The sequence below is a fragment of the Paroedura picta genome, chromosome 2, assembly GCF_049243985.1.
Source record: "Paroedura picta isolate Pp20150507F chromosome 2, Ppicta_v3.0, whole genome shotgun sequence".
Taxonomy (NCBI): Eukaryota; Metazoa; Chordata; class Lepidosauria; order Squamata; family Gekkonidae; genus Paroedura; species Paroedura picta.
The window spans coordinates 91,676,909-91,688,878 of NC_135370.1; the positions used below are offsets into that span (position 1 = coordinate 91,676,909).

An 11,970-nucleotide genomic window follows, 5' to 3' on the forward strand; every position below is an offset into this window, starting at 1 on the left:
GTCTGAATAAATCCCTCCCGTCTACACTGAATTCGATTTCCATTTTGATTTTGGGTGCTTTAAATTTTCTCTCTGCAACATGCATGATTAATCCAGAGTGACCCTACCTTTCCCCCACATTATCCAGAAGTGGATATAATCAATATTTTTTAAAAAATTGGCATCAGTAAGTGTGCAGATCTCTGTGTTTTGTGAATTAACTTCCTTCTTCATGCCCCACAATGCTGACATAGCAAAACAGTCTTCCTTGATTGGCCAGGGCATCAGTTCAAAGACTTCCTGGTTCCTGGTTGCAAGGCTTGTCTTAAAGTGACTGTGCTCCATAAACCCTAACTTCTCTCAGCAGAGATTTGCCTCTTGGATTTATTCCCCCTCCTCTGCTGTCTCCAATCCTCTCCCCGCCCCCCTGTTCAAGAAAAGAAAGAGGCTCCTGCGGCGTTTGGCTCCCCTTCCCGTTCTGAGTTTTCCTAATTGAGTTAGAACACTTTCTATTTCAATCGGGGGAGGGGAATAGAGAAAGACCCGAGCAAGTCAATTTGAATTCAGCAGGATCCACAATGGAAAAAACAAAGTAAGAGTCAGCCCTGGTCTGGGATTCCTGGTGTTTTTAGTTTTTTTTAATGTACAATTGTTTCTTGAAGGGTTTCATTAATATTATTTTGAAATAGCCATATTGAAGGCATTTAAGTTCAAAGGAAAGACAGACTTTTTAAACAATATTGAAATTTCTAAAAATTATTATATATTATATATATAATATTATAATAAAATATAAAATAAGAACATTCTTAGTTTTTTTTAAGGGGGAGGACTTTTAATAGAATTGGTGTGTAATCCTAGGGAAAGTTGCCCCAATCTAAGCCCGATCGTTTCAGTAGGCTTAGCCTGGAGTAACTCTGCATGGGATTCACTGCTAAAGCCTTAAATAATCAGGTTTCTTTATGCTCTATCAACATTATTGTACACACTTGTATTCTTATTAGAGGCTGAATTTGTCTTTTGTCTTGTTTCTATCCTTTTTGTTTCTTTTACCGTATCCATATGCTTGAAATGCTAAAGTGGGTGGTTGCTTTTCAGCTCCAGGAGTTCTTGGAAGAGACTGGTTCTCTGGACCCTTTTCAATCTGGCTTCAGGCTGGGTTTTGGAACAGACATTGCTTTGGTCACCTTGGTTGATGATCTCTACCAAGAACTAGGCAGGGGAAATGTGACCTTCCTGGTTCAGCTGGATCTCTCAGCATTCTTTGATATTATTGACCACAATATTCTTCTGAGTAGCCTCTTGGCACTGGGATTGGGGGGGGGGGGGGAGAGAGCACTTGTTACAGTAGTTAAAGTCCTGTCTGGGGATGTAGCAATCTCAGAGGGTGGTGCTGTGTGATTCCTGCGTTGATATTACAGCCACTACCTTGGTTACATTGCTCCTGAGCCCAATTCAAGGTGTTGGTTTTGACCTTTAAGCCTTACACGGGTAGCAACCTGGATATCTGAAGGACCACCTTCTCTTGTCTGTTCCTGTCCAGAAATCAACATCACCATCTCATCAATTAAAGTTGCTAGTTTGGTGGGTACAGGGGAAAGAGCCTTTTCAGTGGTAGCCCCTCAGTTATGGACCAATCTTCCCAGGGAGGTGCTCCTGACCCTTCTCACTTTAAATCTTAGGAGACAGATGAAGACAGTTTTATTGAGGACTGTATTTGGTTAAAGCAGTCCTAAACAGTGATTTTAAATTTAGGTTCTATGATTTTATATGATACATTTGATGTATTTTATAAATATTTTAAACCACCTTTGGCTCTGTAAGGAAGAAAGGCAACTAATAAATATTTTAAATTAATAAATAATATTTCTGTCTGCACATTGCCATGTCCTTTTAACTTTAAAGCCCCTTTGGGGGGAAGAAGAACAGTTTTTTTTGTAACCCATTTTATACTAATGGAAGGACTCTCAAACCGTCTTACAATCTCCTCTCCTTCCTCTCCCCACAACAGACACCCTGTGAGGTAGGTGGGTCTGAGAGAACTGTGACTTGTCCAGGGTCACCCAGCTGGCTGCATGTGGAGCAGGAGTGGGGAACTGAACCCAGTTCTCCAGATTAGAGCGTTCTCAACACCAAGCTGAACAATGAGACACACTTTTTGCCGTTCAGGTGTCCTTTCAAGTGCACATATCATGAAATTATTCATAACTCTTTGTGTATTGCACTATGGCTCATTCACTACTGCAATTAACACATAATTATTTTGCAACCAGCATAAGCCACTATCACTGCTGAAGCCGCTTGGAGCTGTAAGCTGTAATAGATCTTTGCCTTGTTCTGGAAGTTCCAGTAGAAGCTCTGAATGAATGGAGAGTGTTTCTCCTTCCCCTCCCCCCCCACCATACTTGACCCCACAGCTTCTGGAATGGTGTTTACTGTCATCAGACAGCTGGCCTCCCTGACTCTGGCATCCAAGTGCTCTGGGTGTGCTCTGACAGATTTCAGCCAGCTCTCTCCTGACTGGCAAAGCGTGTCGTCATGCCTGTGTTGCAGCTGTCTTTTGGATGAAGAAGCTACTTTTGGGGTGCCAGCCAGTCTGACTGCTTTGCAAAGAGAGACTGCCAGGATCCACAGTAGTTTTTTGGAGAGAGTGTGTGTGCATTTGCGCATGTGTGTGCATTGCAACTGAAAAACAAAAAAACTCTCTCCACCTTATTGGTGACTGAATGATGCAATGTCTTTTCTTTTGACTTGGTCTTAGGAAATGATGGCTGCTGTATAAAAGAGATTTTTTTAATGGTCAAGGAAATCCAAAGAAAAAGTCAGACAGAGCACTTTATTCTCATACCAAGAAAATATGCGTGATCTTTTAAAATGTGTTCTCGTTTCTGTAATAAAAACCACTAGAAAGTGTTTTATATTCAAGATGCAAGTTTTGCCATTGAAGGGTCCCTGCATAGTGGATCAGATTGGTCTGCATTGCAACCTGACACCAAAGCATGCAGTGATTTACTTCTCTTCAGTTAGCAGTGCTTAAGTGTTGCAGGCATGGGGAAGTGCAACATACTTGTCACCATGTTCAGTCCATCATAGTTCTCAAATCCGGTTCAGTTCTGATACCAAAACATTTGTGGAGCCAAAATACAATCCAAATAACATTCATGAAGCGGTTAAAGTCCATGTGAAGAGCAGATCTGCATTACTAAACTCAAGCTTGCGAACAACACCAAATGGTTTAGGGTGGTTGAACTCAAAACAAAATGCATAGAGCTCCAAAAGGTGTCTCCAAACTTGGGGAATGGGCATCAAAATGGCCAGTGTGAATCAGTGTAAGTGTAAAGTGATGCATATTGGGGCAAAAATCCCAATTTCACATATACACAGATTAGATCTGAGTTGGGAGCAATAGACTATGGAAGGGACAGCTCAATGAAAATGTCAACCCAGGTAGATTATGCACAACAGAAAATCTCATAAAAAGTCTGCCAAAAAAAGACATTTGCTTTTTTGTTTCTGCAGGTGGTGGTGATTTTGCCATGGAAAACCCATGGCATTTTCTGCATCGTTTCCTCACAGTATTGTTAACTGGCTTTGCTACAACTTTTTCCTTTAAACTGGTTCCAGGAACACTTTTTTACGGCATGCATAAATGTTACTGAGTTTCCTGTATCCTCCCCTGAGCTGTCTTACACCAATGGCTGAATGGAAGGCCCATGAACTACAATTCCCATGAGGCTCTGCCAGCAGCATATGTCAGTCAGCTGACATTGCTGCTGACCACAGCCTACCAATGGATGAAGTACCCTCCCACTTGAAGAAAGCTCTCTCAAATGCATAATCCTTTACTTCAGTCTACTATGGTATGCAAAAAAACAAACAACAATTTAACAGTGTCAGTGATCTGACTTTATACAGTATGCCTCTTTATACTGTAAAGAGTATGCCTCTTTATATCAGTTGCTAGAAGAAGCTGGTTGGCCAAGGTGTGAACAGAATGTTTGATTTGGTGACTTTTTGCCTGATCCAGTGTGGCTCTTCTTATGTTCGCATTATGTTTCTCATTTAATTCAATCTTATATGTATGTAAACATCTCCCATGATGTTGTGGTGTCCCATTGTAATTTTCTTGACTTTGAGTGCAGCTGAATTTCAACAGAAATGTTGCACATTTGAATTTAAAATTGTTTCTGAAGATACTTTTTATTCTTCACATTCCTTAAAAACATAAAATATTTATTGAGTAACTTATAGGTGAAGGTATGGAAGATTTCTGCAGATGGAAGGGGACAGTTTTTGTTGATTCCACTTCCTGTTGCAAACTTCTCTCCCTCCACAGAATTTCCTGGAAAGGTCACCTATCCTCTAGTAGCAACATTGGAGGGGGGGATTTGGGTTTACAACAGTAGAGGAAAGCCAGGAAGTTGTGCTGAGCAGACTGAAATTTCTATCAGCAGAAATTCTCTGTGGGATTCCTCGGTGCCTTACAGCTGCTAGATCTGGTGCTCATTAAAAGGAAAAGTGGGTGAAGTAGTCTTGACTGGAAATGATCTGGGCATGTGCATTCTCGCAATGCTTTGCTGTGATGGTCCCCTTCCTAAGGACATTTTCTTCCAAAAGCGGGTAAATAATCTTTCAATTTTTTGTTTGTGTCTTCATTAGACATGAGGTCTCCACAGCCAGAAAACTTGGGGTACCTCTATGTTTATGTGTGTGTATATACACATAGACATATATAAAGAAAGCCTTAGTCATTCTAGGCTACAGCAAATTACGTGTGTAGATGCTCTGGGAACATATGTAAAACACTGAATCTATTACTTCATTGAATCAAGACTTTAATTTAATTAATGGCAGAAAAGGTACAATGCAGTCTGCAGAATGGTATGCAAAGAGATCACACCTATTATTGAATGAAGACTCATTATAAAATAGCAAACTAGAGAGCTTACTGTTGCCCATTTACTGAACCCTTAATTAGGCGGGCTTTCCATTGTTATAGAATTCAGTCTGAGACAAAGCCTCCACTTTTATACCATAAGAGTCAAACCTTTGTCTTGCCTCGAAGGCCAGAGTGTGTCTGCCTTCTTTCGCTAAGGATATTTACTTTTGCTAAAGCCACTGGAGTTCATGGGGCCTTTAACAGCTGGCTCTGATAATGTGCTTTAATTGAACAGGTTTACTGTCTTTCTCCTTTCCAGTAAGGCAACTCTCCACGTTACATGGGTTTGGCATACCAGGGGGGGAAATGAAAATTTAAGAGTACTAGCTAACAAGAGCAACAAGATCATTGTTTAAACAGGAGGCCAGTTGTTTTGGCATTTGAGCATTGTTTTCACAGAACATTAGCCCAACATTAGTGGCATAGCCTTAATCCACACTTAGTTGCCAGGTGGTACAGAAATTAATCTTTTGCTTCACCCATGGTATTAGTTGTGGAATTTTTAAAGGGAATTTTTAAACTGTCTGCTTGTTCTTCAGCACTGTGGCATTACATGGGAAAGGATTTCAGAAGTTTGAGTGATGTTCTATTTTTACATAAATTACACTTGGTGGGATGATAAAAGCAAGAATGGGAAGGTTGGTTGAGAGTTTAGTGGAGTTTGTTTTTTGCATGAACTTTTTGATATTAAATGGCCCAATTTGGTTTGTGAGGTTCATTATGTGATAGAATGTTTGCCAGCATTCTAAAGACACCAAACTCACCAGGAATATCTGGCTGATGCTTCTCTACTTGCCCTCCAAGTCCGGTGAGGACTGGATTTACAAAGACCTAATTAAGACCCCCCAAAGAAGGGCTGGTTCCATTGCTGATCCTGCTGAATACAGATTGATTTGAACCCAGGTCTTCCAGGAGTACCTGTGGCACTGCAAACCCAACAGGACCAAGGTGCTTTTGGGGAAAATGTCGGACACAAGTTCCAAAGTGTATAGAATGGGCCCCCTGCAAGCAATACACACCAAACACACAAGGAACCTCACCCTCCAACCCAATCTATGTTGGTGGCAAATTACATATCTGGGGTCCCTGTTATAGATCCCATCCAAATGGTCTCCTCATTGCTGTCTTTGGAAAAGACATCAGAGTTTTCCATTTAAAATGATTAATGAAGAAACTGTCTTGCAGAACAGTGATTATACAGCTTCTTGCCCAACCAAGTGTTTATGGATTGAAGTGTTGGTGAATGTCCATATACTGAAATAATGCTTGGAGACTATGTTCCTAAGTAAAATATGTGCCTCTCAGGTTGCTTCCCTACTGGGAATTAGGACTGGCTACTCAACAATCTATCCAACTTGGAGGCAGGTTACATTTCTGAGGTCCTAGTTATGGACTCCCCCAAAAAGTCACCCTCATTTATACCCTCCCACCCTTTCTGAGTGTGAACACTTCTGTGTGCTGTGAGGGTGAAAGTGGGTGCAAAGAGTTCTTATCACGGGGGGGAGGAGTAGTCCTCTTCCCCCTGTGTACCAAAGGTCCCTGCCCCTGGGCACCAAACTCATCCTGTTAGTCTGCTGGAGTCCAGCTCTAGTAGAGCATCACTAGGAGTTTCAGAGCCTACATCCCCTGATCTGTTCCTGGTGCTTTCTGCAGAAATAAAAGAGTTGTTTGCACAGCCTAGAGTGAATGCAGAACTCTTGAGATAGAAGCAACAGGCCAACAGATGTGGCCAGAGGGAACAGTGGGTGGAAGAGGCTGGGGAGGAAGAAGATGAGAAGATGCAGCCTCTGCCTCAAAGAGCCCAACCAGGGAGTAGCCACACTACTGGTTACCATTAGTGAACAGGGGGCTTGGCAACAGGTATTCAATGGCAGAAGATTTGGCAGAGATAATGTTGAGGGAGTATCTCATCAAGTCCCTTGAGTTTCTCCCCAAGTCCTCATCTTCCACATATATGGCTTTGGTTGATGTTCTGACTTTGGAGCATTCTTCTTGACTGTCACTATGACAGCACTAAAGCCACCGCAGAACTTGAGAGATATCATTTTCCCCCAGACCTAATTAAAAGAAATGCAGAATGGTGGGCACTGGTATTGGCCAATTTATTCACGATAATTGATAAGACAGGGAAAATTCCAAAGGGTTGGGAGGTGGCAATCATTGTACCCATACATTAAAAAGGGAATCTGAATGACCCAGCCAATTATAGACCGTCTACTAAGTGTAATAAGCAAACTCTACGCAAAACATCTTCAGTGGAAACTTTGGGATTAGCTGGACCAGAATAATTTTCTGGCAGACGAACAAGGAGGATTTAGAGGGGGTTGTTCAACACAAGATCACTGTACAATACTTGATCATCTCGTAGTTAAATACTCTTCCAGGTCTATGACAACCCTGTATGGAGCTTTTGTTGATTTGAAATCGGCTTTTGACTCTGTGTCAAGGGAATTACTATGGGAGAAATTAGTTAGGACTAACATAGATAAGCGTCTTCTATTTTTGATACATGCTATGTATGAAAATACTACCATCAGAATTAAGTGTAATGCCCATGGTCATCTGACTAATTCTATTAAAGCACTTAGGGGAGTCAAGCAGGGTTGTGTTTTATCACCCCTACTGTTTAACATCTTTATAAATGATATGGTTGAACATTTTCAGAATAGTGAATTACATCCCCCCAGATTAGCTAACAAACATATCTCGCTACTGCTCTATGCAGATGACGCTGTCCTGTTATCAAGAATGCCAAATTGAATGAGAAGGGCCTTGGTTCTACTGGGTGCTTACTGCCGATTGAACCATCTAGAGGTCAATCATTCAAAAACAAAGATTATGGGTTTTGGTAACAAACCTAAAACATATACATGGCATCTCAATTCATCACCCATAGAACAGGTCAGATTTTATCTGGGAGTACTATTCCAATCAAATGGCCGTAGAAACTCCCATATATCATATATTTCCTCAAATGCCCAGAGAAGCTCAGGTGCCATTCAGAAATTCTTCTGGCACAAAGGTGGGCGTAATGTTCCCGCAGCCCTTAAGCTGTTCAAGGCAAAACCTCTAGCACAGATGATGTATGGGGCCCCATTGTGTATAAATGCCAATATTTCCAGCCTAGAAAAGACCCAGGCTAAATTTTTAAGATCCCTGCTCCATGTACCAACCAGCATTTCCAACGCTTCAATCCGGGTGGAAACAGGAATGTATTCTGTCCAGACCAGAATATGGATATGTACGTCCATGTACTGGTTAAAATTGCTTTTTTCCACAAAGGGTTTGCTTTACCTAGACCGTTTATGCACTGGGAACTTCACTGCCCCACCCCACTGTCAGGAGCACAGATCGGGGGCTGATGAGGTGCACCAGGCCAAATGCTCCCCCATGTGGGTGCAGGAAGAGGTGGGGCAACCTGCCATGACTAAAACTCCAGCCTGCAGCCCAGCATGAAACCTCCAGTGCATAAACAGTCCTAATGATGTCTGAATCATTGGCTGTCCCGTGGATATCCACTCTTGAGAAAAAACTTTGCTCATATGGTCTATCCAAACAGTCTCTGGGTTTCAACCGAGCAAAGGAAACGATAAAACAAAGAATCCTAGATATCTATCGCCAACAGGATTTCAATCAAGTAAAAAATCCACTTTTTCCAATGCCTCCACTTAATAATTTGAGGCCATTACCTTATTTATCTAATCTTGTTTTCCCAGAACATAGGAGATAATTTACTCTCTTACAATATAACATGCTCCCATCCGCTTTTAGGGAAGGCTTATTCAAAAAAAATACCCATCTGTGATCGTTTATGCATCTGCCAGGATGGGAGCATTGAGACATCTGAACATGTATTACTCCAATGTAGGCTATATGATCAATTCAGGGGAGAACTTATATCTTCCCTACAGAATAAGCCCAACTCAGAGGCAATCACAGACATGTTGTCAGACAAAAGCACAGAAATAACTTCTGTTGTGGCCAGATTTGCTTGGAGAGCAATCAAAACAAGGAAGAGCTGGTTGGATTCAGAGCAACTTGGGTAGAGATAGTCTCAATTACTTGAGACAATGCTTGTGAGTTTTAAAACCAGAATGATTCTTATAGCTGGAATGTTTTTATCTTTTATAATATTTAAGTTATCAATGATTCTTTTATCTTGTTAATGACAGATGTTTTTATGTACCTTGTAATTTGACTACTGGTCTAGTACCATAATAATAAAGACTTGACTTGACTCATTTTCCCAGAGCAATTGATATCCATAGGGATGGAGTGCAAACAGACTGAGGAAAGACCTTTTCGGGACTTACACAGTGTTTTACATGTTAATTTACAGTGCCAAGAGGTTGGTTTGAAAAGAGAAAAGTCAACAGATCTCCCTGCTTCTGCTGAGTGAGTGAGTGAGTGAGTGAGTGAGTGAGTGAGTGAGTGAGTGAGTGAGTGAATAGTGGGAAGGGAATGGGGGAGATGTGATAGGGTAGGGTTTAAGGGCTCAAGGATTTCTTTGGTTTGTAAAGTTATCCAAATTTTGGGGAGTGCATAGTTTACACATCAGTAATATTATTTCTTGAGAGATTGCTGCCATGAATCCTAGAGCCTTTTAAGATGAACTAAGCTGCTAGTATAAGTTAGAGAAGCGGAAGTGTCCAATGCCACACATTTTTCATTATTACATGAATTATTGCTATTCTCCATAGCATAGTTTCAAGATGCCAAGTTAAAGAGCTATGTATAGATGTGACCACATTACTTGATTTTTCATCATTCCATTACTGAACGCTCATTGGCAGCTAAGGGACAAACCATGTGTTATAGTGAATTCCAAGTAACTTTTTCAATTAAAAAAATAAAATTCATATACTAGAAGCTTTATCACAAATGGAAGAGGTGTGGCAGAAAGAGTGGTTGCTTACCTCATGGGCTGTTACTTCTTCTGAAATTGTTTTTTCCTACCTCAAGAGGAAATATACAGATTTCTGTGGAAGGTGCAATGTGAAGAATAATTTAAAAACATAATGGATTAAACCACCCTTTCCCATCTATTCAAATTCAGAAAAGGCTTGTGCATGTGGACTTTCTTCTCAGAGAAATTGCTGGGGTGACAGTGTTTGAGATGTTATGAAGGTTCCATCTGTAGTGTCTGAACCATTCACACATGCAAGGCATCTCTTGATACAACTTCAAGCCAAGAATGTAGATATGTGGGCAGGTTTCATAGGCAGAGCTTGCGGCTCACAGCTGTCTTATGCACTGCCTGAAACCTAATCACATATTTGTTTAATTATGGCAGGGCCACAATTACTTTCTCTGCCTTTCTAATGAATGCATATCAGCACGTGGATAAGAACTCCCATTTTATTTATCCTGCAGACTCACAGAAAACTTAAAATAGACTATTAGATCTTAGCTTTTAATGCTTCACAGCAGTTTAATTCCAAAAGAGTATCCGTGGATGCCATACTCCATAGAGTCAGCATGCAACATAGACTTTGGCCCTGCAGCATGCCACAGCAGGAGGCACTACTGGAGAGAGCATTCACAGCAAACCGATTAGGCTTTATTTTGCAATCAAGCTTGGCTAGGCCAAAGGAGAAACTCTGATGATATCGATTACTGTGGAGCAGCCTTTGGTGAGTAGGCTCTTAGTGCTGAGGTCTTGCCACCACTTGTCCAACTGACTAAGATTAACACTTCATAAGGAAATCAGTGATTAAAATGAAAAAAAGACTACATGGTTGTTAACAGGCCAGAACTGATCTGATACATTTGATATGATAGGAGAGGTTCTTGCACACATAAGTTACCAGTAAGAAAAATCTTACAGCAGTTTGCTAGTATCTTACTTTATTTTGCATTTATCATTGTCCTAATAGGCAGTCTTCAAGTATGCATTTTGAAGGATTAACACCTAGGAATGAAAAGTGTATTTGTGAAGATAGGCCTCCTCCCAGCTGAAATGTATGCACTGCTTCACTGGGCCACGTACAGGACAACTTCTGGTTGGGCTGTGCCCTTGTTTCATGCATTTTTTAAAATGTAAATCTCAATAGGAGAGCAGGGGGAAACCATTTGCTTGCTCTGAGGTTACAATCCTGGGATGTGCAAATAAGTCCAAGGCATTGTGCAAAGTCATCTGGGTTGGTACCACCTGCTTGTTTGTTTATTCAGATGATTCTCTGACCTAGTGGCCAAATTGCTTCTCCCCAAGGCATTCCTACTTTACACAAGCCAAAACATGTGTTCTGTAAGAATGAGCAGACTTCCCTAAATAGCCACTTCACAATGGCCTTGTGACCTGCCCTCTCCTTGTCAACATCTCAAACTGACAGATGATTTAAATGTAGCGTATTGTTTGCATACATACCACTTGCATGCTTACAGCTAAGATCCTCCAGCAGTGTCGTTTTCAATTAATTCCTCAGAAGTAGTTAGGCTTGTTGGTTGATATCTTTGCAAGGAAGAGGAGCTAGTTCCACAGCCAGCTTTCTTAGAGAATCCTCCACACCCTCCCAGTTGGAGCTGATACAGAGATACAAAAGGCTCAAGGTTGATTGTTGCAGTGCTTATCAAGATGCTGTGACAATGTCTCAGATGGACAGCATCCCAACAGTGCCAGGTGTAAAGGTACCAGTGCTTTATCCAGCTCTCTTCTGTTAGTGAGTGTCACCATTGGAAACCCTAAACTCATCAGTATACACTTGGCTCACTTTCCAGTGCAAATCAATAATACAATAGTAGAAGCATACAGAAGACACCCGGCTTCTCCTCCTAAAGTAGGGTTCAGAGAGTGCATCACTCCACACCTGGGGTGGTTTTGTCCAGCACCCAGCCACCCATTCACCACTTAGTTACTACTACCAGTTTAAAGGATTGCACCTAGTCTGGGCAGTGACTAACATGAATCACTAAGAAGGATTGTTGACAAAGTGGTGAAGTGCCTGTACAAGCTTGCAAGGAACAATGCAAATCAAAATACAGCAGTATAAAAATCTAAATTATATTGAAGGGGAAAAAATGATCTGAGGTGGAGCATCAGTACATTCAAACAG

The 11,970-nt window shown here is 41.2% G+C and overlaps 1 long non-coding RNA gene across 4 annotated transcripts in view; it reads left to right on the top strand.

The window, feature by feature from the left end:
* Nucleotides 1-11,970, top strand: part of LOC143829957 (uncharacterized) — a 151,999-nt gene that overhangs the window by 118,368 nt on the left and 21,661 nt on the right. The window contains exon 1 of one of the 4 annotated variants that reach the window (XR_013228298.1): nucleotides 4,521-4,599. The exons of the other annotated variants lie outside the window; for them this stretch is intronic. This is a non-coding gene — a long non-coding RNA (uncharacterized LOC143829957). Of the gene's footprint in view, nucleotides 1-4,520; nucleotides 4,600-11,970 lie in introns of those variants that run through there. 4 annotated transcript variants of the gene reach the window in all.